The 24,695-nt window shown below is 38.4% G+C and overlaps 1 protein-coding gene across 1 annotated transcript in view; it reads right to left on the reverse strand.

Annotated features, from left to right (window-relative positions):
- Positions 1–24,695, reverse strand: part of TBL1X (transducin beta like 1 X-linked) — a 191,208-nt gene that overhangs the window by 126,936 nt on the left and 39,577 nt on the right. Inside the window, exon 2 of the mRNA XM_039714192.1 lies at positions 9,999–10,071. The gene's annotated coding sequence lies outside the window, so the exon portion shown is untranslated. The remainder of the gene's footprint in view (positions 1–9,998; positions 10,072–24,695) is intronic.

A 24,695-nucleotide genomic window follows, 5' to 3' on the forward strand; every position in this document is an offset into this window, starting at 1 on the left:
AGTAATGCACTAAATGTCATTAAACACTTAAACTAAAATTCCTCCTTGATCATCCCTACACAACCACTTTGATATTATTTTGCCACCCCATGACAAGAACAACCTCATAACCAGAAGGTCAGAAAATTCTTACTCTGTTATGAGAGCAAACTAAATAATTTCCAAAAGCAAGAGTCCTCTCCCAGGACTGCTTTTGGCTCTCCCATCTCCAACTGGCACTAATTTAAATGAGGGGACTGGTAGATTTAGCACTTCAGCTGATATCAATTACTGTTGTATCACACAAAGCACTCCCTGAAGTAATCAAGGACTAAGCTGCTTATGGAAGTAGTGTAAAAACTGCACTCGAAATTAAACAGTACACAGCAGAGACATAACCATCCCCTCTGTAAGAAAAAGAGATTTAAATGGGCAGCTGCATTGTGCATCAGCAGAATTGCAAACATTTCTGTGAATGGTTTTAAGGTGCATAGAGAGGTCACTGTGTTCCATAGATTGGGTTACTGCAAAGCCAACAGATAATGACTACATAAAAGAAGTGTAACTGGGCACTGGACTGCCTTAAAACAACTGAAGAGAAACAGAATAAGCCAGAATGATGCTGACTCTGATGCAGCTTCAGAGCAAGCATCATCCACTAATTTACTCACAACTTATGAAAACTTCCCAGTGTTTTACAGTCATAAATAAAAAATTTTAAAAAACACACAAAAAAAACAACCCACAAAAACCACAAAAACAAGTCCCAAACCATAGATTTAATTTTTTTTGTCCTAGTGCAGGAAAATGGTGGGAAGTAATGGAAGTGGGCCGAATTAAATGTGATGTAAGGAACCAACAAGAGACAAACTCTTCAGAAACCTAAGTTGCAACAGCTGTCTTGCACTGTTGTGCTTTTGTCTGTTCTCAGGATCCCACCTCAATGGTTTCAGCTCAAGGACAATTTTGTTTTAGGGATGCTTAAAGCAGTACTTGTCATATAGGGCAGGCTCACTCAGCTGAGGACAGCTCAAGTCACTGCAGGCCCCCCTCTCTCCAAAAGGACAGATATAGATAGGCTTCCTGGCACCTTTCCATCCTACAATTTCCTACTGCTATTACACTGATGATTCAAATCTAATTTTAACAAGCAAGCAAGCCTTCTGCTGTCAGCAGCCATTGTTCTAAGACAGAAGGAAAATACTTTAAGCACATTTTCGTGCCTTTCAACATCTGCATTCTTGTATTGCTTTTGTTCCTGGAGAGGGGCACAGAAAAGGAAAATAAGGGGAGCACTTCCCAAGACAAGGAGCTAAGATATCAGTGTTGTCACTTATCATTTCCTAAACAAATTAAATTTTCCCAAACAATGCATGGGTGGCAGAAGGATATTATTCATTTAAGGACTAATACTTTGAAAATCTAAAAAACTTGCTACTGTAACAAAGCAAGATTCAAACCATATTCCCCTAAGAACCCATAAAAACAATGTTTTTTTTTTCTTTTTTCAGAAATAGAAAAATATTTTCCACATACTTTGGTATATTTCAGTCCTACACAGCCGCAATACTTATCTTTTTAAATAACTAAATATATTAATCGTTTTACAGCTCAGTTTGTGTGTAAATGAAACTGCTTTACCAGTTCAGAAAGAATCCAAAAAAATCCTTGATTATATACTACCTCACAAGATGTGACCATTCACCATGTTTCTAAGTGTTTGCATAAGAGATCAGAAAAAGGAAAGTAATTTGAATATTCTTTTGCATATTTTTAAGACGATCTTCAAAAGCCAAGTGAACACAGAATAACATACTGAGTTATTAGCTGTGCAGCAAAAGAAATCATCCCATAAAATGTGCATTATCAGTGAAAAGTTGCAAGGGGTAGGATACTCACTGCACATCCTTAGTTCTGAAGATTATTGCAGAAGAAGGGAATAAACTCAGTTCCAATAACCAAGGATAAGGCAAGCATAGAAAAGTCTTCCAGGCAAGGAAGAAACAGGCCAGTTTGTCCTGAGTTACAGCATATTCAAGTCAGTTGTACAACACATTCCAATGTTTATATTGTACTATTTTAATAAATCAACAATAGAAGATTAAATACATCTGCAGGTCTCCTAAATAAAACACATGCTATACTGTGGTGCTGAAATATGCAAGGTGTTTTTATTACCTAGAATTCATATCATAGAAGGTTATTTATACATTGGAACAGGAAATATGTAATAGCAGTTAACACCCTAAAAGGTGCAGAAAATGTTACCTGTGTAATACACTGCTATACTGTTGTCTCAAATGGCAGTAGACAGAACACAGGGATCAAGTGTTGCAGTCCCCTTAGACAGACATTGTGTAACCTGCATAAGGTATTTAATTTGATCTCTTTGTTCGAGTCAGTGACATTTGCATTCATTCACATTCAGCAAGTTATTAATCTAAAAAAGCTAAGGAGTCTTTCATTTCTTCTTGTCTCCAAACTCCATTTGTTCTTCTATAAAATTAATGCCATAAATAAAATGTTGTGTTTAGACCTGCTGTGAGACTGCCAGCCAATTTTGCTGCAGATAAAGGTCAAGAAAAAATTTATTAAAAAACAAAGTAACAATTTTTTTCCCAAACTCCCTATATTAAAGAACAGTGCCAAGCATTTAAACAAACTCCCAACATAGGTCAATCCTTAATGGGCTTGTAAGTGAGCTGTGTGTTTTTAAGAGCTAGCCTTTGGAGCATTACTGAGCTGTTTCTTGCACAGCAACTGCTGTGTTGCAAGTGCCCTCCCGAAACCTGTGACATCTGAACGAAATAACCAGCCTGGATGAAAGCCCAAACCCTAACTGAAGGCCTCAATAAGCACGAATCCAACAAGAGACACAAGTAACCTCCTACCTCTGCTGGGTTTCCACAAAAGCACATGTTTTGAAACTCAAAAATGCAATTCTTGCATTAAACACCATGTTCAAACACCAAAAGAAATTGTATTTTTGAAATTCATCTGAGCTGGGTGTAAAAATTTCAGCTAATTCCTTGTCTCAACTTCAATGAATATTGGGGGAATAACAAAATCTGTTTCCTGTTTGAATTCTTCTTTTTCTTATTTCCAGTGCATCTTTTTATTTCCATGGCATCCAAACAAAAAGAGCCTTCTCATATCATAAATCTTCACATGGTTATTACCAGATGAAGGCCAACTCATAATTTCAGTCTTCTTTTAACAAAAAAGATTGGATTTTATGTTTTCTACTATAAAAATCAGCTCCTGCAGAACCACCAAACTATTTCTGCAATAAAAGCATATTCTCAGAGCTCCTGATATGAGTACCACTCATCCACACTGCACACCCATACCAGCTAAATATCCTCCATTCCACATGGACAGCAAACACACTTTTTATTTGTTAGTCTTGTAATCTTACATGAAAACATTGAATCACTGATTGGGAGACTTACGTGCATGCTGTGCACTATGGCCACAGTGCACCTTCAGGATACAAAAATGACAACTGCTGAAGGAGCTTCAGATATTATGGGCTTGCACAGATTAAAACAACAAGACATCACCTTGCTACTCCTCATCACTATCTTCACAGCTGAGTAGGGTAATGTGAAATAATGAATGGATTAAGAGCACAGTAAGAAAATAAGAAAACCAACACCTAAGACCTCCTGGAGACCAAAGCAGGGAAACAGGAACAAAATGCTGATATTTAGCTGAGAAAACAGCTCAGCATATCTTTTTCCAGTGACTACAACTGGAGCCAGTAACTGCTGTATTTGCTTATGGATTCAGTCGGTATTTTAGAGACAGCATGCAGGACAGGCTTCTGCAAAAGTAGGCAAGTACTTCCCATGTGTTATTGTCATACAGAATTACCAGAGACATGGCCCTGTGCATCCTTCAAAGCAGAGGGGATGCTGCAACCACTGCCTTCCTCATGGCAGGCATGCACACAAGCCAACAGACTGTTTTGGATGGATGCTTAACATTGACTTGATAGATATGAAGCTGCAGACACAAGGACTTGGAATTTAATGCAATGAAAAGCAAAAAGTAGAAATAGAAATGGAAATCAATGCATGGCTTGGGAAAATGCAAGACATAACATGTCTGGTATGAAAAAAACTCAGGTCAGTAATAAGAAAAGTAGGGAAGGAAGGGAAAGAGTGCACTGAGACATAAATGATGTAAGCGGTAATACAAGCAGTCAATCCAGAGAGTAGAATTTTAAAAAAGAAAGGCAACAGGAATCATGATAATTTTAAAAAATATATATTCTCTACAATTTTAGGAGAACCTGGACTCCTGATTAAATGAAGGCGGGTCTCTCAAAAGCAAAAAGGTGAAGAACTGACGTTTGAGTAAAGAAAGATAATTTTTTACAGGTGAAAAATGGTAAGGTGGGTAAAGAGATAGTGGTATAATCGTTCATAAATACCTAAAAGAAAAGGATGTGCATAGAAAAATGATGATATTTTCTAACAGCTATGGAAACTCAAGAAGGAGTACTTGGAAAGTGGGGACTTTTTTGGTGGTTTGTTTTTGTTGTTTTTTTTTACATAAAAATATCGAGGAACTAGAAGGAAAGGCTTTTGGGGGGGGAATGACTGTTGGCCTGTAAAAAAACTGTCAGAGGGAATACTGCAAAGATACTGCTGATTAACAGAAAACGAACTGATGGGAACAGTCCTGTATCAGAAGGAGGAATGCCTTGGATAATGTAAAAAACCACTTCCCAGTCTGCTTATCTGTACACTATGCATACAACTAAGATATATTACCTGAAAATTTGTGCTCTCTTTTTAATACAACAGTAATGTACTTTATTACTGATTTTAACAGGCTTTAATAGGAGGAAGCATACATTCAATTATTTTATTACATGCTTTGAATATAAATGGTGAGCATCTGCACTCTAGTTTACTCCTTCCATCCTCACGCTCTCATAAAAACAGCACTGGCACATTTTAGAATTCAGAGCAGCCCTCCCCAGCCCAGCCGCTTTCTTGGCTGGTTTGCTGGGATCTATATATCCAATCTAATTATTTTGATTCCCATTTCCAAGCCTATCAGTGGTGCAGTGGTGCAAGAAATCAAAATGCCAGTCTCCTGAATGTGTTAGAACCTAAAAGCTAACAGCTACTCATTTGCAGAGGCATCACTGCATGGCCCAAAGCCCCTGTCACCAGGCAATTTACATTCAGGGTTCTGGATGTGAGTCGAGAGGGGTTTCCCAGCACACCAATACAGAGTATTTCATATAACATTTCAGATATGCTACAGGTTGTTGCATCATCTTATTTTGTCACAGCATAACTGACAAAAAATCCCCCAGCAACGCTTTGTTCAAATTTTGTCTCTTTTTAAAGACTCAAGTCCTTTCCTCTTTGTTATTTTCCCTTTGTTTTCTTAAAAGGCAAAAAAGAGGATCATACAAGTTTATCTTCCTTTAAGTGATCAGAAGAGAGTCAGCAATAATCCTGCCAAAACACCTACTGCCCTCTCAAATCAGAGGGATCATATGTTGCTCAGTAGCTGAATTTCCCTGCGGATCTTTTCTCTGCTTAGAAGCTGTGCCCCTCTTGAATTACAGTCTTACTTAGATTACTAATGCTCAGCACCACCAAAAATATTCCCATTCATTTCTCCAGCTTTTACAAACATGATAACATGATTTGTGTTTAAATATAAGCGTCACCGTTTTACTTTTTATTATGAGTATCATATGTTTGGCAAGCTGTCTGACCTTCCTTATGATGATGAATGCTGCAGCAAACAATTTGCTGTATCTTTAAAGAAATGGCCAATTCAATTACATTATGCCAGAAGCTTTCAAATCCCTCTCTGCCAAATGTCTTTGCTATATCCTGCCACAGACAGCCCATTTGTATTCCAGCACAGTAGGACACTTGTTTTGTTGAAGCACACAGTTCTAGTTAGGTACTATCAACAGAGCAGTATTTCAGTTCTCCAGCTCTGTGCTCCTTGCACCCCCTCTACCCTCAGTTATCAGGAATTTCAATTTTCCTGACCAAACGTGTATGCATTACTAATTATGTGCATGAAATGCAGTAGTTATCGACTGCTACAACAAAATACATTAGTGGCCAATTACATGAGTTCTTGGCAGCAATGGTTATCATTCTAGTGGATTTAATCATTGCACTTAAAGTGAAGCTTGAGATTCCCTTTGAGATTACACCACTAATTGCTTCTGTTTTGCCAGTTACTGCATGAGCTGTTTGCAAAAAGGATCACTAAAGATGCTTTCTAAATATGGGAAAGCAGCAAACAGATGAAGCCTCCAGTAATGAGTGTCCCCCCTCCCGAAAAAGCACAGTGTCAATTTATTCATACCACAATGCTCCTCTCCCATTCCTATTCCCCCTGTCACCTCCTCTTTCCCTCTCATTTCTTGTTATTTGGGCAGACAGCAGCAATACAGCTGCATTGCTATTCATGTGAATCATGCCACACACTATCATTTATTTATATAGATACTGAGAATATTATACTGCAAAAATAAAAAAAAAAGCTTCCTCCTCTCTCCTGTGTTTGCAGAGAGGATACTACTAATTATTATTATGATTATGACAAAATGTTTAAATGGTCTTAAACCTTAAAAGAAAAATGAAAAAAAAAACAACTTACGCCAAGGACATGATTTATTACATGTACAATATCATTCTAATAGGCTTCCACTCTCCAGGAATTCCTAAAAACAAGCACTCCCCCTCCTAAGGAATTTGTAATATAACATATTGTTCTTTAAAAGCCCACATCTACTTCCAGGTTGTCAGTAGTGATGAATTATCTGGTTTACAGCCTCATACAGCAAAAGTGTCTATATATTTTAATGCTGAGACCCGCTTCAGGACTTTGGGACCTTTCATACATAGTGATATACAACTTTCCAAACATGACAGAAAGGCTTCAGGTGAAACAAAGAGATATAATTGTCATCAACATTTTAGGTCTGATCAAAATAAGTATTCTTTCAAAGACAAAAAGAATGGGGAAGGATTACAAAAATACAGTTTTGTTAGCTGAGAACAAGCTATTTTAATCAATAAAATTGTTTAAATAAATTTGTTTGGCTTCTTTTCATTAAAAATTTCAGCTACTAAAGCTTGTCATTATTCAAACACCACTCTGTGAACAACAAAGAAACACTCAAAAATATAAAAAAACCCCAACAATTCTCAACAAAAATTTTCTCATGAGGTTCTAATTAGAAAACCTCCTATGTTTATCTCAACAAACACCAACATTTTTAGGATTTCAATAGATGGTAGGTTGATAAAACTTTAATTAGAAATTTAATTGATCTCTTTGAGAGAGATACTGTAGAGGAAGTTTTAAAACCCAGAGACTTCTACACTATAAACAGCAGAGCATAAACATCTTTAAAAGCTGTCAGAAACCATACACTGTGATTTACAAAAATAATAGCAATCTCTATTGAAATTAACTGCTAATAGAAGTTGAAAAGCTTCATCCTATGGTATTAATAGGCTACAGAACAGCACCAGTCAGCTTCACTTCAACCTCTAAGTACAGCACAGACTAATTCCTACCAATCCCTGGAAAAGAACAGAAGGCAGCAGAACGAGGGTTACACCACTGATACATTTATTTATCACACCCAGATGCAGATTTGCACAAAACCAGTTGATCTTTCAGAACTGCTGCACACAGGATGCTCTCAAAACCAAGGCCAGTTCATTTTCATGCTTAACAGAGAAAATCTTGCCCCAAGGCACTCAATTTCGAGTCTGAATGAGAAAATCTGTAGGTGATGCAGTAAGTACAGTAACTGGCAAATAATAAACTGGGTAAAACACCTAGAGATCAATCCTATATTCATGAAGGAACACACTACACAGTTCAATTGGATTATCTCCATTTCTTAGTTCACTAGTTTTGACTTCTACCTTATCAGACAACACTTACGAACAATTTTCAAGTACAAAGTAACACAACACTGACACAGTATCTTTGTCTCCATACCTACAGGTCCTCCAGTCCAGCAGAATGACTGCCTTTGTTTTGTATGGGCAAGTTCCTGTCTCATGTACATAGGCACAAAATCTAAATTACAATTCCAAGAAGACTGCAATTGTATCTGGAATTTCTAGTGCTGCCTTTCAAATGAGGAAACAGGAACAAATCAGGAGAAGAAATATTCCCAAAATGAACAGCTGAGCTTATGTAGCACCCAAAATACAAAAGGTTGGGAAATAGCTGTCTTTCATCACTGTCAAAAGCAATAAACTATAATATGCAGAGTAGGACTGATAACACAGGAAATAAATGAAAACATTTGCTTCATGTTAGTATAGAAGTTAAAAGAAACAAGGCAAAAACCTCTCTCAAAGGTCCCTGCTGGATTTAAAACAGAGCTGTTGAGCCAACTGGGATTTCAAAACATGCCACTATCATTTAGGAACACTGAACTTCTCTTCTTTAATAAACCTTACACCTGTTCACTAGTCCAGAGACTTAATTCCTAAAACATACACAGCAAGTGCAAGGCAAGGAACCAGAACTTCAATGAGAAGTGCTAATGCACAGGAAAGCAACCAGTTACCTATAATACAGTCTCAGGCATTATTTGTAATTCACCTAACTTACAAATAAAACAATGATAATGCTAAATGCTACCATGATGTACTTCTCAATGAATTAAAAGTCTTATGTGTGCATAGCTCACAAAGCCTGGCAGATTTTTAGGTTACATATTTAATTCTCTTTAATACTGAAAGCAATGAGAGATGTTTTTGTCTACTACTCTACTGCAGGGATAAACACAATAAATACTCTAGCAAAATGAAATGCACTTTTTTATGCAGTGATGTGATGGATATCAATTTGTAAGTTCATGAATTAAGTAGAAGAATATGAATAAACCATGTCACAGATTTGGAAAAAACAGCACTGGTAACAAGTTTAGACCAGATTAAATTGAAAGACTTTCAGCTGGTAAGTATTTTTTTCAAAATTTAATGTAGATACCAGTAAGGATATTCAGCTTAGTAAAGCTCTCTAAAACCAAAGATAATTCTTTTAGCATGAGAAATGCCAGCAGGAAGAAAGGCTCCACTCTAGCAACTGTTTTAGAAAACTCAATTAACTTGCCCATTTTAAAAAAAATATGTTACCAATAGAAAGATGTTTCATGCTATCAAAAATTTATCTGCTTATTAATATTACAGACATTTCATATATGAATAGGTATGATTAAATAAATGCATTAAATAATAAGTAACACATCAACGTACCTTTTCAACATGTAAAATAATTTTTTGCAACGAGAATAATGCTCGGGTTGCCCGGAAAGAAAGCTATGTGGATAAATGGAAATTACTCTTCCTGCCTTTCAGAAAACTGTGTAGGCTGGGTTTGGGACTGGGCGACTCCACATGCCAAAGAATGTCTACCACATGCCCCATCCAAGCTGATGAAGAAAAGCTGTCCCTGTCCTGTTATAGTGAAAGCAAACCCCAATCATGACAATAGTTTTTGTCTCAAAAAACACCCCTCATGAAATGAGCATTCATCCTTTCCAAGACAACCTTCCACGAGGTCATCTTCTCAGCCTTCACCCTCTGATGACCTCATATTGAACCTGGCCTGACCTGCAGTTCTGCTGAGTCTCAGTTCCTTACGATGATTACAAACCAGCAAGATCAAGTTAAGCTTTAAGAAACTCAGACATTAGTCTGAAAATAAATAACTGCAAAGACAAAACATCAAAATACCAAGAAATCCTGTTTATAAGCTATGTTTCATTCTATAGAGACTTCAAGGGCAGCAATAAAAACAAAATGTACCACAAAGCACTGAAGGCTCTATAGCACATTCCCTCCCTTGCAGGTACCCTACCACTTCTGGTCTTTGTCAGTTCAAAAGCCAAACTATTGTCTGAATTTACAACTGCAATTAGGCATGGAGATGCTGAAAAATATTTCACAGTCTTAACATTATGTAAAGCTGATTTCCACTAAGTATTCACTTACTCAGGTGCAAGAACAGTCCAGGTCCCCAGTTTGCCCCAGATTTTCCCTTCAGGCCAGTGTTATCCTTAGGTACCTGTGCACAATAAAAAGAAACAAATAAAACATTAATCTACATTACTCCTCATAAGTTCATCTCTTGATTATATCAACTCTTATGGCCCAAATTTAAAAATTCAGATCTCCAGTTTTTCCCACGGGATTATTTCCCATCAATATGGTTAACCTGAAGCAAACTCAAAGCTGTTTTCCCCATGTAAAAAAAATGGTGATTATTTGACCAGTGTATATATATATATATTTAAATTTACCATGACCCTAAATGAAAGAGTTTTCTGTAAGAAAATTCATGTAAATTCAGCCTAATAGATGGTGGGATTGCATGGTTTAGGTATATTTCATCACTTGTTTTCCTTGTTTTCAGGAGTATAAACAGAGAACACACAGTTAAGCCTTTGTTAGCTATATATTTAAACTACCTTAAAGCTGTTAACATGTGACAAGCAAATCCCACATATTCAATTACCGCTTTAAAAATTGAAAGAAGGTTCGTGTACAGGTGCACTGTCAGTTAAGGAGCTCAAAAAATAGAGTTATTCTTTCTCCTGGCACTAGTATGAATTTTAAAAACATTTTCAAAATGTGCCATTCAACCATATGGAATCAATTTTTGCAGCCATATGGAGCGCCAATTAAATAAGTGTGGCTTTGCTGACACAAAAGTCCACCTGCACGTATTCAGATTTTCCAGAATTAGACCATCTAATTTAGAGCAGCCCATTTAACAGTAAGAGAGTAGAAAAGCAATGTATTTGATATGACACAACCTCTGTAACCAGTCTCCTTAAATAGCAATTGCAGCCTTACTTTTGACCATGGTAAGGATATAATCAGATAAGATTGAATTAGCTCCCCTAAAATACAGCTCCAATTACATCAGATCAAAAGAAAATAATTTTTCATCTTCTCCATCATGCAAGTAAATATATAATTGGGAAATTAAGCAAGGTACAATTTTTCAAAGAAAATTTTATCAGAAGTCAACAGAAATTAAAAAACTGACTGTAACCATACTTCCCAGAATTTCCTAGGTTTTCTGCACATATTTTCCCACAAGAAATGTACAGAAAGCATGCCAATTAAAGAAACAGAAGTCAACAAGTTATATACACACATCAACACTCTTAAATAAAATCCTAATAGAAGATAGGTATCCAATGATGTGGAAACTAACAAATTCTTTAGGTAAGCTCTTCAGAAGCTTTTTCTGGTTTTTTGGTTGGTTTTTTTTGGGTGTTTTTTTTTTGTTGTTGTTTTTTTTTTTTTTTTTTTTTCCCCCAAGGATTTGCAGTTAATTGGGCACCCTTGCTCAAATCTAGTTTGACTGACTTTATATTAGGTGATAACACACAGGTTTTCTTCCCACAGAACTCCAGGCTTATTCAGTGAATACAGTAGCTAGAAGAGAGATGTGAAACTCTACCCAGTGGCTGCATTCCACATGGTCACACAGCTCTACACACTCACTGCTCCAGGCTACCCTGTGCTTTCCAGAACAGCACTCTGAGGACAGAAATGCCCTTTCTTGGACAGAGCTCCCTTCGGTGCTGCCAGGTAACAACACACCCCTGCCAAGGGCATCATGTGATCCCAGAGACAAGAAAACTTCAGAATCAGGAGCATTACAAACTTTGCTGTTCAACCAGGTTCCTAAAACTCTTTTTCAGAGTATTTAGCTTTCTATAATACCTTAACTAATTTGCTGGAGAAGCTGCATCCACCTAGTTTCCTTAGTTAAGGTGACACATGTCTCCCCTCACTTGTGAGCTGCCCCATTCACTACCTGTCTTAGGGTTTCTACAACAAATAAAAGCAGGTTTCCAGAGACCTGTCCTTCTTTGCTGCAGTCTTCATACACATCTGTTCCACTTGGAAAGACCATACAATCCTGAGATCATAGAATTTAAAACTGTATCATAATGCAAATGTCCAGGGGAGCTCAGTTAACATATTTTAGACAATCTAAATTCTGTGCTTTCCCAGCTTTGCAGGACTTGCTCTTTGTAGCTCTTTACTCAAGGCAGCTTTCTGAGCTTGGTTTTTTAAAGACAGTAGCCATTGAAATGGAGTAGCTCTGTCTTGCTCAATACAGATATTCAGTCTCCCTCAAAACTTCTCATCCAAGCCTCATTATTGCCAGTCCTGTGGACATGTGCTACTGCCTCCATCCACTCCTGTCTTTAGGCTCAGTTTCCTATTTGGGATCCCAGTCCTGCCTCATTTCAGTGACCACTTCATTCTCAACAACTCCATTACACTATATATTGCTCCCACCCTGTAACCAGAGTCCCATGAGCTTCCAGCTCTCCTGTACCAGCATTCCTTTTAATCTCTCAGCTTTCTGCACCCTTCACAGATCTCTTGGTTTTTCCATATCACTTTTCACCTTCCAATGTTTTTCCCACTTCTTTACTCCCCCACTCACTTCCTGTGCTTCCCTCCTGCCCTGGCAGTTTCCAAATTTCTTCTCAACAGCTAAGTCCACGTGTTTTCCTGGTTCCTACGCAGTCTTTGTGATTAGCATGCCACAGCCATGGCTGCTACGCTTTGTGCAGAACTCCCTCCCTTCTAATGACGGGTGTTAAAGAGATCCGTAGAAGGGCTAATGAGCAGCAACACAATTTCAGGACCCCAGAACTGGGGCAGAAGAAAAGCCAAACCAGCAGTGCAGAAATAGAATTTTAGGCATTTAAATACCTCACTACAGACTCCAATATACTTAGATGTCAAGACACCTGTATGAAGGCTTTGTGGACTGTAGCTACCTCTGTCTTGCTGTTAGATTAACACCATCCATGCTTTTAAATTTAAAAACAAAATACTTCTACAATGAACCACAATGAAGTTACTTAGAGTCTGTCTCAACCTAAACTCAATCTACATCTAACTTAACAGCAAGTACTTACACTTTTTAAAAACATTTTTTCCAAAGAGAAAACAGCCCTTGATTCAGCCAAATATAGTAAGTACTATGGGGGAGGGGAAAAGGGGATTTAATTAAAAACAAGGTTTTCTTGGCACTATTTACCAAGTGTAAAGTTCTTATTATTATTCTACAGAAGAAAGTAGACTGTAGCATACCTTCATCTACTTTTGCCACAAAGTATGAGTTAACCCAAGACATCTTCCTATTCTGTTTCAAACTTCCCTGTCTTTGGTGTGAGTGCTTAGGTTAATTTAGGCTGAATTTAAGACGATTTTAGAATATTACAGAATACCAGGTTGGAAGTGACCTCTTGAATCATCTGATCCAACCTTCCATGGCAGAAGCACAGTCTAGGTAAGAAGGCCCAGCACCCTGTCCAGACAAATCTTAGAAGGGTCCAATGCTGAGGAATCCACAGCTTCCCTGGGAACATTATTCTCACGGCTGATTGCTCCCATTATGAAAATTTTTCCTCTTGTGTTCCATCAGCATCTAAGCAAGAGTAACTTTTAATCATTACCCTTCATCTTTTCCATGGCACTCCTGGTAAAAAGGGAGTTTCCACCATCCCTGTAGCCACTGAGCCTTCTTTGCACAAGACTGGACCCACTCCATTCTCTCAGCCCTGCCTCACGTGGCAGGTTCCCAGTCCTTTGCTCATCTTTGTGGCCCCTCTCTGGACCCTCCCCAGCCTGTGCTCACGTTTTTGCACAGCAGGGACCAAAAGTGAGCGCAGCACTCCCGGTGTGGCCTGGCAAGCACGGAGCAGAGTGGGACAATGACCCTTAAGCCATCTCTGCTGGTGATTCCCCTGTTGCTGCAGCCCAGCATCCTGCTGGCATCCCTTGCCACAGCAGCACACTGCTCTCTCACATGGAACCTGCTGCCCCCCAGAACACCCACGTCCCTTTCCATGGAGCTGGGTGGGTAGGTAGATAGAGTGCCTGTGCTGCACTCGTGGAATATGGACAGATCCCCATGGAACCTGCTGCCCCCCAGAACACCCACGTCCCTTTCCATGGAGCTGGGTGGGTAGATAGATGCCTGTGCAGCCTGTGCTGCACTCCTGGAATATGGACAGATCCTTCCTATGCTACTACTGTATTACTGCTACTGTGGCCATTTAATCAGAGCACACTTCATGAGTACAGATGAATGATTCAGTGCTAGAAGTTTTCTGCTGAAGAGAAATTTCTATTACATTTTGGTTCTTCCAACATTGAATCTAAAAATAAAAAATATCTCCCTGATTCAACTGAAAAAAAATCCCATAGAGTAGTTATTTTTTTCTATTTAAATAGCAAATTATCAAAAATATTTAGGTACACTACAACAACATAACCTTCCCACAACCCTTTTTGTGTCCAAAAAAAAAGTATAAATTTAATATCATTAATCAACATAGTATTTACAAATAAATCACTCATTCCTCTGTTGAGCCACATTGCATTAAGTACACTTTCATGCTAAAGTGGTATCTAATTATCTTTATTTGATCCCAAATGCAACAGGGAAATAAAAATGTTCAAAATACTTGGATCTTGCTGAAAAGCACTCAACATCGAAACATATGTGTTAGGATAATGTAAGATTTCTTATATCTTCTGAAGAGGCCTCAAACAGTCACATAAATATATTTAATTCATAGAACTGCTCGTTCTTCCACTACTTATATTTCCTGCTGGTGTTGAGGGCAGGAAGAGATTTAGTTATCCTGACTCCCATCCCCAGTATTGCCTGGAAATTCACCACTGTCACTTCCCATGGAGAAAGGAGGACAGTCAATATGAATCATGCTCTGGGAACTGGGCTTCAAAACCTAACTAATGCAATGACTACAACTCATACAGAAGCCAATTATCACTTGTGATCTGAGGCATTACTCCAAAGTTGGCACTCTGAGTATCCTATTAATCAGTACAGTCAAATGGGTTTGCTAGCTAGGAGAACAGGAAATTAATAACACAGTTATTAGTAGTAGATTGATTCTGAATTAAATAAATACAAAAAACCTAACACATACATAACATGAAACCCCTCAAAATAAAAAAAATAAAAAATCACTGGTAAACGGATCAAAAAGCCATAGGTGCACTCTGAGTATCCTATTAATCAGTACAGTCAAATGGGTTTGCTAGCTAGGAGAACAGGAAATTAATAACACAGTTATTAGTAGTAGATTGATTCTGAATTAAATAAATACAAAAAACCTAACACATGCATAACATGAAACCCCTCAAAAAAAAAAAAAAAAAAAATCACTGGTAAACTGATCAAAAAGCCATAGAGAGAACAACTCTAACTACTTGCCTCCTTTTATTTTAGGAAATCTTTCTACTCTGATTCTTTCCCTTCCTCACAAGTTCCTGGCATCCCTTGTACCACGATGTTTATATTCTAGTTTCCATCACCAGTGACATGAAAAATACACTTAGTTCACACCCACACACAGGTCCTTGCCAGAAAGATCAAGACAATAATTTACAAATGAAGGTCCATCATTTTCCCCAAAAACCCACAAGTATGAAGACAAGAATCACCCCTTTCCCCACTTTGTCAAAATCAAAAGTGCCTGTGCCTCCCCAAAGCCTGCAAGAAGAAGGAAAATAATGATTCTTACCATCTAATGGTTTCCTGACATGGAAAATTTACCATTGTAATGATGACAGAATCATACAATGAACTAGTTTAAATCTTCCATTAAAGGGTCTGGTGGGGAGTGTTTGGCAATAAAAAGGTTTTTTGCTTAACAATCTTCATCCAAAAGAATCCCAGCTCACCTCAGAACATCTCTTTCTAGAGCAAGCTCAGATTGCTCTAGAAGATTTCAGCATCATCCCTATAGTTGTCATAGTCTGGCTGCTGCTAGTTAACTTGGTTACACAGGTAAGTCCTAGAACATTCCAGCAAACAAGTGATCTGGGATTATACTTTATACAAGCCTACAGCCAAAATAGTTAACATTTCTTTGATCCTTGAGCTTCACACTTCAGAGAGCTGAGGGAGAGAGGAGGTGTTGATACTTTCAGGAACCACTAATTACAGGAATTCATCGTGAAGGGCATTGCTAGAAAGTAATAGAGATGTTTAAATATAAACAGTGCAGTTGCTGTCACACTATTGTCCATGAAAGGTTTCAGTGCATTCTTCCACCCAGATTAATGATCTGTAAGGTGTTGAAAGAAAGAAATTTTCCACAGTACAAGTCCCTTCAATTAAAACATAATCCCTAGCACATTTTTTTTATTTGATCTCAAAGTAAATTATAAGTCAGATCCATTTTAACAGTCTAATGTAAATGTTACGGCCAGAATTTTTGAAAGATTTGCTATTATATTTAGTCAGCCAAGTAGAAGTACAGTCTTCTGAACTCAGTTCATTTTTGAAAGGAAATTCATCCTGAATGGGAGCTACTGCTTTATGTTAAAAAATAAAAGTGATGTTCAACTGGCCTCAATTATAACATTATCTACTGAAAGTTATTTGTCTTCTTCTGAAATATGTGTAAAACCACATGGCAAGTTACTAGAAGAAGCAGGAACAATATCCTACTTTACTAGTTCTCTTCCTTGAGATTACACCACTGCCTAACAAGGTATGTTACAAATACTCAAGGCTTACATTATAGCCATTCCCTTAAATATTTTTTAATGACAATAATCACATAAAGTATAGACCCTTTTCACAGTCAACTGAATGTTTGATGGTAGCCCGAGCCTATCAACACAGGAAGTTATATCTACTTTACTAGTTCTCTTCCTTGAGATTACACCACTGCCTAACAAGGTATGTTACAAATACTCAAGGCTTACATTATAGCCATTCCCTAAAATATTTTTTTAATGACAATAATCACATAAAGCATAGAGCCTTTTCACAGCCAACTGAATGTTTGATGGTAGCCTGAGCCTATCAACACAGGAAATTATATTTTACTTTTCTGTCTGGTCCTCCAATTAGACACTGAAATGAAACTTTCTCTTTAAGTCCCGTCTGGAATAAAATCTAGAAATCTGTAGCCCATCCTTTATCAGCCACTTTTTCACTTACTAATTTAAGAACAACACTTCCTCCTGTTGCACACTTACCAGGAAGCAGCTATGCCATGAATATGTTATAAATACTATGTCCCTCTCAGGCTGCAGCTTTCTGAAAAAAACAAGACAACCTAATGGAAGCACTTATTTTTCTTTGCTTCCTGCCCACATTCTGGTTACCTAATACCAAATTTAGAGCTTTTGAAAGAATTTCGCATCTCATTTTGCTTCTGTAATTCTCTCCCTGAATCTGAGGTCATTGATGATATGCTGACTTCCCTGCAAGTCTAGTTTCTCACAGAAAGGCCAAAAATGCAAAGGCAGAGTGATAACCAAACTGCAAAACATCACTTATTGAGAACGGTTCTTCTGGGGTACAGGAGGTGACAGATGACTGAGAAACTTCTCTGCACCAAACAGACTGCACCAAACAGTCCAGTTTGAGTAGCAGAAGGAATGCTGGACATTCCACTGTGTCCCAGCACAGCTCAGAGACACAGGATGACCCTTTCGGGATGAACATGTAACTGTAGGCAACCACATGATCAATGTTCAGTTCTGCAGTTTCCACTGTGTCTCTAAACCCCACAAAATGCTTCTCAATATCCTACAAAAGGCAAAATAGCTATAGGAAAGGCTACAATTATACTACAGCTTTACAACTCGCTATTTTATGTCTTTGCAATAGCGATGCATGTTTTTAGTAATTGCAAAGTAGAAACTTCTCCTAAATGATCATGGTAAGTGGACCTTGGTTAACACAACAAAAAAAGAACAAAAATTGTATGTTCTATTCATTCCTGACCCCAGATCTAGTAATTGGTTCCATGATGGATGTTAGAAGGTGGGGACTACAACAGGGGACAAGTAAAATACGTTGTTATTAAAGGGTTTGGAAGAAGAGCAGAAATAGCATGCTTCTCTTATCCACTAGCAACCACTGAAAAGACTGAAGCATGTTGTTAATGCCAAATAAATATAATCAAAACAAGCAGTTTCAGTCTCCCTTCAGACCCCTTGGAGACCTCAATACTTCAAATCCAAAGACACATGTAATAACTTAACTTTCTACTGTCATTCCAGAATAAATCTGTGTAGCTTATTAAACTGTCTTTGCACCTGCTCCAATCTAAGTCCATCTTTCTGCTCACTGCAAAGATCACCAGACACAACATTACAAATGAGGTTTCAGGGAGGCTTTAGGAAATGCTATTAGCATTTCTCTCTCTCTCTCCAAAAGTATCATGTCTAATGCATTGCAGAAGCACATTAGACTCACAGCAGCATCACACCGGTGGCTTAGAGCCATCTTAGTGGCATTATCACAGCACTTTACCTAATTCAGACTGCTACAACCATTAAATCATCTACACAACCTCCTATGATCTTAACAGATGTTCTCCTCATTTTAGATATTTGCATATTGAGATACAGATAAGTGTGACCTGTCTCAGACAAGGCACTGAGGGCTTGCAGAGCTGAATTAGCAACTGAGACTTTCAGATTCTTAATCCTAAATATACACCTCTGAACCCCTAGCAGCAAGCAGATGAACTACACAGTGCACAGTAACAAGCACTCTTGATACTCCACACCAAATGCCTGTGCTTGCACTCAAAAATAATTGCTAAATGGGTGGTTCTGTATGGCCACTTGTCTACCACATCAGCCTGCTCAGGAGCCACACAGAAGACACCCAGAAAGGCCAAACCTCCACCCACTTTGTTTCTATGCCTTCAGCCAGCACCGAAAGTGCCTTTTTGTGGCAATTCCACCCAGACAAGTCACTAGGTGCTAGACCACCCCCTCGCACACATACTTGCTCTTAGCTGCCAGAGCAAAAGCTGCCCAATGATAACCACTTCTACAGAAGTTCACATCAACACTGATATATTCTCCTGAAAAATGTATACAGGATTCTGAGTTTATAACTTGAATGCTCTTTTTGTTCAAAAATTTAGATCATACTGGAAATGTCAGTCTCCTGGTTTCACAAGAAAAAGGCACAGAAAATCTAAAATTGCAGGAGCACAAAGTCAAAGAATCATGATGGACAAAGGAACTAACTGGTTGGTTGCCCAACAGCTTGGTGGTGTCTACACAAGTCAGTAGGTTTTAGCTACTCACACCATAGTGTTAGTTTCACTATTACAATCAAATACTCCCAAAAAAATCCTATCTTTGTGGAAAGTTTGCCCAAAACACGAACATTACTAGAACTAGACAAAACAAGAACTACTTTCCCTTAATGCTCAGGATCTTTTATTTGCCAAGAAATGCCATGAATGTTTTGCAGACGCATTCCAAAAAGTATTTTTTCTTACCAAGCAACTAGCAGAGCCAGAACTGTCCTGTGAGCTAAGGCCATAGGAGCTTTTTTCTATAAATAAAGCAAGCATTCTAGTCAAGCAGAACACTTCCTTCTCAGAAAATAAGTATCTTAGCTACGCTCAAACTTGATTTCTCCTTTTCACTCATTATCACATATATAGCTTAACCATTTCCTGTTCAGATTCAACTTCACAGAGTAACCCATTACTGGTACTGGAAACAGCTCAGAAATAGCTAAGGCAGACAGGATAATTTCTGCTAATAGCCCATGGTGTAGAATTCAGTGCTTATAAAACTAAATACTGCAGCTGTGCACTACCTCACAGAAATTGTAGACAACTCTCTACACTGCTTCCACAGATGAAATATGCACCTTCTAGATATTTAAGTTTTCAGAGCACTTTCATGCATTGCTGAAGGAAGGTATGGACCAGAAGCAACTGAACTGGCATGACCCAGCACATTACTGCTGGCCAGCTGAGCTGAGTCAGCTACAGGAAGAGGTAGATACTCTTCCCAGCTACCTCACTGCCCAGCAGCAGTGAGGGGAAAACCTGTTCATGCTGGCTTAGGTTTCATTTTACAACAGAAGTGATGAAAATCCATCCTACACCCAGTTCTCCCAAGGCTGATCATGACCTATCTCACACAAAACTGCAGCACCACTCAGCATTCTAATAAACTGCATTAGTGTAATTTGTCCCAGCTTGCAAAGATGGTTTTCTGTCCTCTGTGCTCATTATCATGATCTGAATGTATAAATTTGGCCCTTTGGTCTCTGATAATGGAAAAGGCTATGCTTCCCTGAAATTGCAGATAAATATCAGGCACAATTCTGGTGAGGTCTATGACACCTGGAATATAAAATACACATACTTTCGACTGAGTTCATGCTTGACTTATACTGACAAAAAGTAAGGAATCTGCAAACCAGGACGACTATTTCCTGGTCTTTGAAATTGGGGTCTATGTACATTATATTTATGTATCAAAATTTCAGTTTCCATACAACAGACACTACTAATACTAGCCATTCATCCTAACAGACATTAACATGGATACATCTTACTATCTATACTAAGAGATACTACTTTTTACTTCCAATATGGAATCTCATGCAGAAAACTAGCAGCATATCCAGAAGAATTCAAAATTTCACTTCTATCTGAACACAAATGTATGTACCTCTTATAAAGTCCCACCAGTAAAATGCACTCACATTGTTAATTGGAAAATACATTTGTCAAGACACATTTGCAAATAAGGCATACAGTTTGCATGTATACAAACAGATACTGAGATCTTTGTATGTATATGTACAAAAAAGAAGCATCACAGTTTGCAAGCAAAATGAGCAGGCAGTGTTTCAAACTGACAATGTGATATGGTGTTATCAGGAAGCACAAGAATCACAGTGATTTACAGTAAATTACCTTTACTGGCCAGGGATAATACACAGTTATGAGACTAAATTAAGGAAGTTTGCATTGCTGCCTTATGGTGCTTGATCTTTCAATTAATATCTCAAGAATACTGAATTATCTATATCTGAGCAGTGTTTTTGATGTTAGCATGAAAGAAAGAGGTTTTTCAGTCTCAAGAATACTAAATTATCTATATCTGAGCAGTGGTTTTGATGTTAGCATGAAAGAAAGAGGTTTCTGAAACCACAACACACTTGGACAAATTCTCATCAATACTTCTATTTCTAGTCACTAGGTCCCACTCATTCCTTCTGACTAACCTTGCAACTTTACTTTTTAGCCTTTATATCCAAATTGTCAAAAAAAAAGAAAAAAAGAAGCATAAGCCCAACACAGAGCCTATGCCTACATTAGCAAGCCCAATGCCCTTCAAATCCGGGGAATCTAAAGCTCCTAAACATGTTTATCTACAGCACACTCCTTTCTAACACTGAAGAGTATCTTGTGATTAATGTACGTTGTAAATGCAGTATGCATATACATGCATGATATGAAAGTATACAACTAATACAGGAAAAGGTCTCAGCATATGCAGATGTCAGGTGGGATAATAATCCAAAAACCAGGAACAATATGGCTATAAAAAGGAAGAAAGAAACTACAGGAGGAGCACTCAAAAATGTTATGAGTGGTATTTTACCAGGTTTGCCAGGGGCATGACTTCAGTAATGATTTTGGCTTGAGCTTCCTAACTTTGATAAATTTACAGTAAACTTAAATTTATTCAGAAGATCAAAAGCAAAACACACAAGACCAAAATTACTTCCTTCAGTTTACTCTCCTGAATTTTGCATCAAAGCAGCAGCACAGCAATTAAAATTTCCTGATACTACTCATTCCATAAAGACCCACTGAAGTTCTCCACACAAAGTAACCAGCTGGCCACTCAGACACTGAGCAGTGGCCTATCAACTAGATCTCCCATCATTTTTAGGATATCCTAGTGAAATTATTCAATGTTATCAAGTAAATTCATCACACAATAGGTAAGGTTGGAAGGGACCACTGGTAGGGACATCTGATCCAACAGGATTGTGTCCAAATGGTTCTTGAATATCTCCCATGAAGGAGACTCCACAACCTCTCTGGGCCACCTGTTCCAGTTGTGTGGTCACTCGCACAGCAAAGTTCTTCCTCATGTTCAGGCGGAACTTCCTGTGCTTCATTTTCTGCCCATTGCCTCTTGTCCTATTGCTTGGCACCACCAAGCAGAGCCTGGCTCCGTCCTCTTGACACCTCCCTGCAATGCCTCTTGTCCTATTGCTTGGCACCACCAAGCAGAGCCTGGCTCCATCCTCTTGACACCTCTCTGCAGATACTGATAGACATTGTTTAGGTCCCGTGCCAATTGTCTCTCCTCAAGGCTGAGCAGATACAGCTCTCTCAGCCTTTCTTCATAAGAGACTTCAGTCTCTCAGTCATCTTTGTTGCCCTCCATTGGACCAGCTCCAGGAGCTCCATATCTCTCCTGTGCTGAGGATCCCAGAGCTGGACCCAGCACTCCAGCTGTGGCCTCACCAGGGCTGAGCAGAGGGGCAGGATCACCTCACCGCTGGCAATGTTCTCCCTAATGCCCCCCAGGATCCCATTGGCCTTCTTGGCCACTAGGACACACTGCTGGCTCATGGACAGATGGTTGTCCATCAGCACACCCAGGTTCACAGAGCTGCTTTCTCTGCTTGTTCTTCCCCAGGTGCAGGACCCTGCCTTTCCTGAATTTCAGGCAGTTCTTCCCTGCCCATCTCTCCAGCCTGTCCAGATCCTTCTGAAGGGCTGCACAGCACTCCTCACAGGGAGTATCAGCCACTCCTCACAGCTTTGTGTTGTCAGTGAACTTGCTGAGGAGGAATCTGCCCTCTCATCCAAGTCACTGATGAACAAGTTAAACAACACTGAACCTTGTGGGACACTATTATTTACACTGAGGCACCACTTGTTCCAGGTTGTCACAGGTGACACGTGGCAAGGTTTCCCACACCCAGAGTTTGAAACCAAACCATGCTGAACCTCTACACCAAGAAGACTCAGTCTCTTAGGAACACAAAATAGCTGAGTACAAGGAAATATACTCAAAGTACAGGGGATTCTCCATAGAAGAGAGTACCCCATATTTAGCACATAAAGTTGGTTGTTGAGATACTAAGTTACAGCTTTGTTGAAAGATCTGTAGAAATATTTGCATTGTAGAAACTGAGTAACTCCTAATATGAACTGGCTGGACCTAAATACCTGATACTATTACTGAGCCAAATGGTGTCAAGTGTTAAACTAGGCTACTACAAAAAGTATCAGTGTGGAAGAAAAAACATTATTGTGATACAATTTTATACTATTCCTGCAGGACCTACTGATGAAGAATTTTTTTTTAAAGGTAGTATCATAGAAATTTTAATCTATGTATATTTTATTCAATAGACTCGTATGGTGCATATCAGACTAAACTGAATAGTCAAAGCCTCTGAAAATTGGTCTAGATACAAGAAGATTTGTATTTTGCATAGTAAGACCTCTGAGAAAGGCTTTTAAAAGAAACACTTCAGAGAATTCTTATCTTCTCTGATAATACACATGGGAGTGCTTTAATTGAAGTAATTTTTTATATAAAGATAAAAAATATTTGAAAGCTGACAGCTGTCAGACACCTTCATACTTCTAAGAGCCAATGATGCCACTCAAGGATTTCGTACTACATGCAGTGAACTAATATTCACCTCAGCAATCTCGATGTCAGTAAAAATGCTTATCTGAGAAAATTTCTTGCATGCTTTGGTCTTTGCAGAATTAGATTTTTTGTTTGCAGCTACCTGACATATGAGTCAAATTCCTCTTAAAAAAAAAAAGAAAAAAAAGGCCAGAAAAGATTATGTTGTCTACTCAGAGCAACAGGAAAATTATGCAAGATACTAGTATTTACTTAAAGACCTCTATGCCTTCCTGATGATCAAGCCTGTTAAATAAAGTTTAAATCCCAATTATCCTAAATATCAATATAACAATAAAACAATCTGTGCTATCTGAAAGAGCTATGACTCCATACAATAACAGTAAAACATTTCTTACAGGTATTAAGTTCACTGAAAACGTTGGTAAATAACTCCAGATAGCCCCAGGGAGCATTAAAAAGGAGAGCATTCCAATTTCCCTGAAACATGACCTGTACCAGTGACCAGCAGCCTGACACTGCTCTGAGTCAATTCCACTCAGTCCAGTACTAAGTCAAGGTTAGTCCACTGTAGTACCAAAAGAGAGTAGGAAAATGAGTCAATGTACTGTTTTGGGGTACACCCTCTTGAGATTGGGAAAGGCAAATATGAAAGAGCAAAAAGACTCCACTCTGAATTACAGCAGGATACCCACGCATTTCAACGTACCCAGAACACTGGAATTTTTCAAGGGAAACTTACTGAAGTAAAAGCAATCACCAACAACATGATGGTTTTTCCATTTAAATTACTTCTTTCAAAACTTTTTAGTATTTTAGAGCACCAAATATTTGCGATTTAACAGTCACATTGACCCAGTGCAATGTCCCTTTTTTTGAAGGAAAGAAGAAGTGAGTTGACTTTCATGCAACGCAAAAGTCAAGCATCTAACTATGCCTGCAAAAGTCAAATGGAAGACAGAAAAGTATAACCAGTTTTGAAAACACAAGGTGATCTTCTTCACCTCAAAGAATGTTCTTGCCCTTTGAGAGCAAATAGAAATGGAGAATTTCCCATGATTTCTTATGCTCAGCTTTCCACACATTTTTGTCAGTACTGCATAAAGTCTTTGTCTGTTAAATCCCTCTCCAGAGCTGCTGCGTAACTCCAGTGACTTCAGGTCTCACTGTGGCCACCAGTTGAGATGAACTCTCTTGCAA

The sequence above is a fragment of the Passer montanus genome, unplaced genomic scaffold (assembly GCF_014805655.1).
Source record: "Passer montanus isolate IOZ18808 unplaced genomic scaffold, ASM1480565v1 scaffold3, whole genome shotgun sequence".
Classification (NCBI taxonomy): Eukaryota; Metazoa; Chordata; class Aves; order Passeriformes; family Passeridae; genus Passer; species Passer montanus.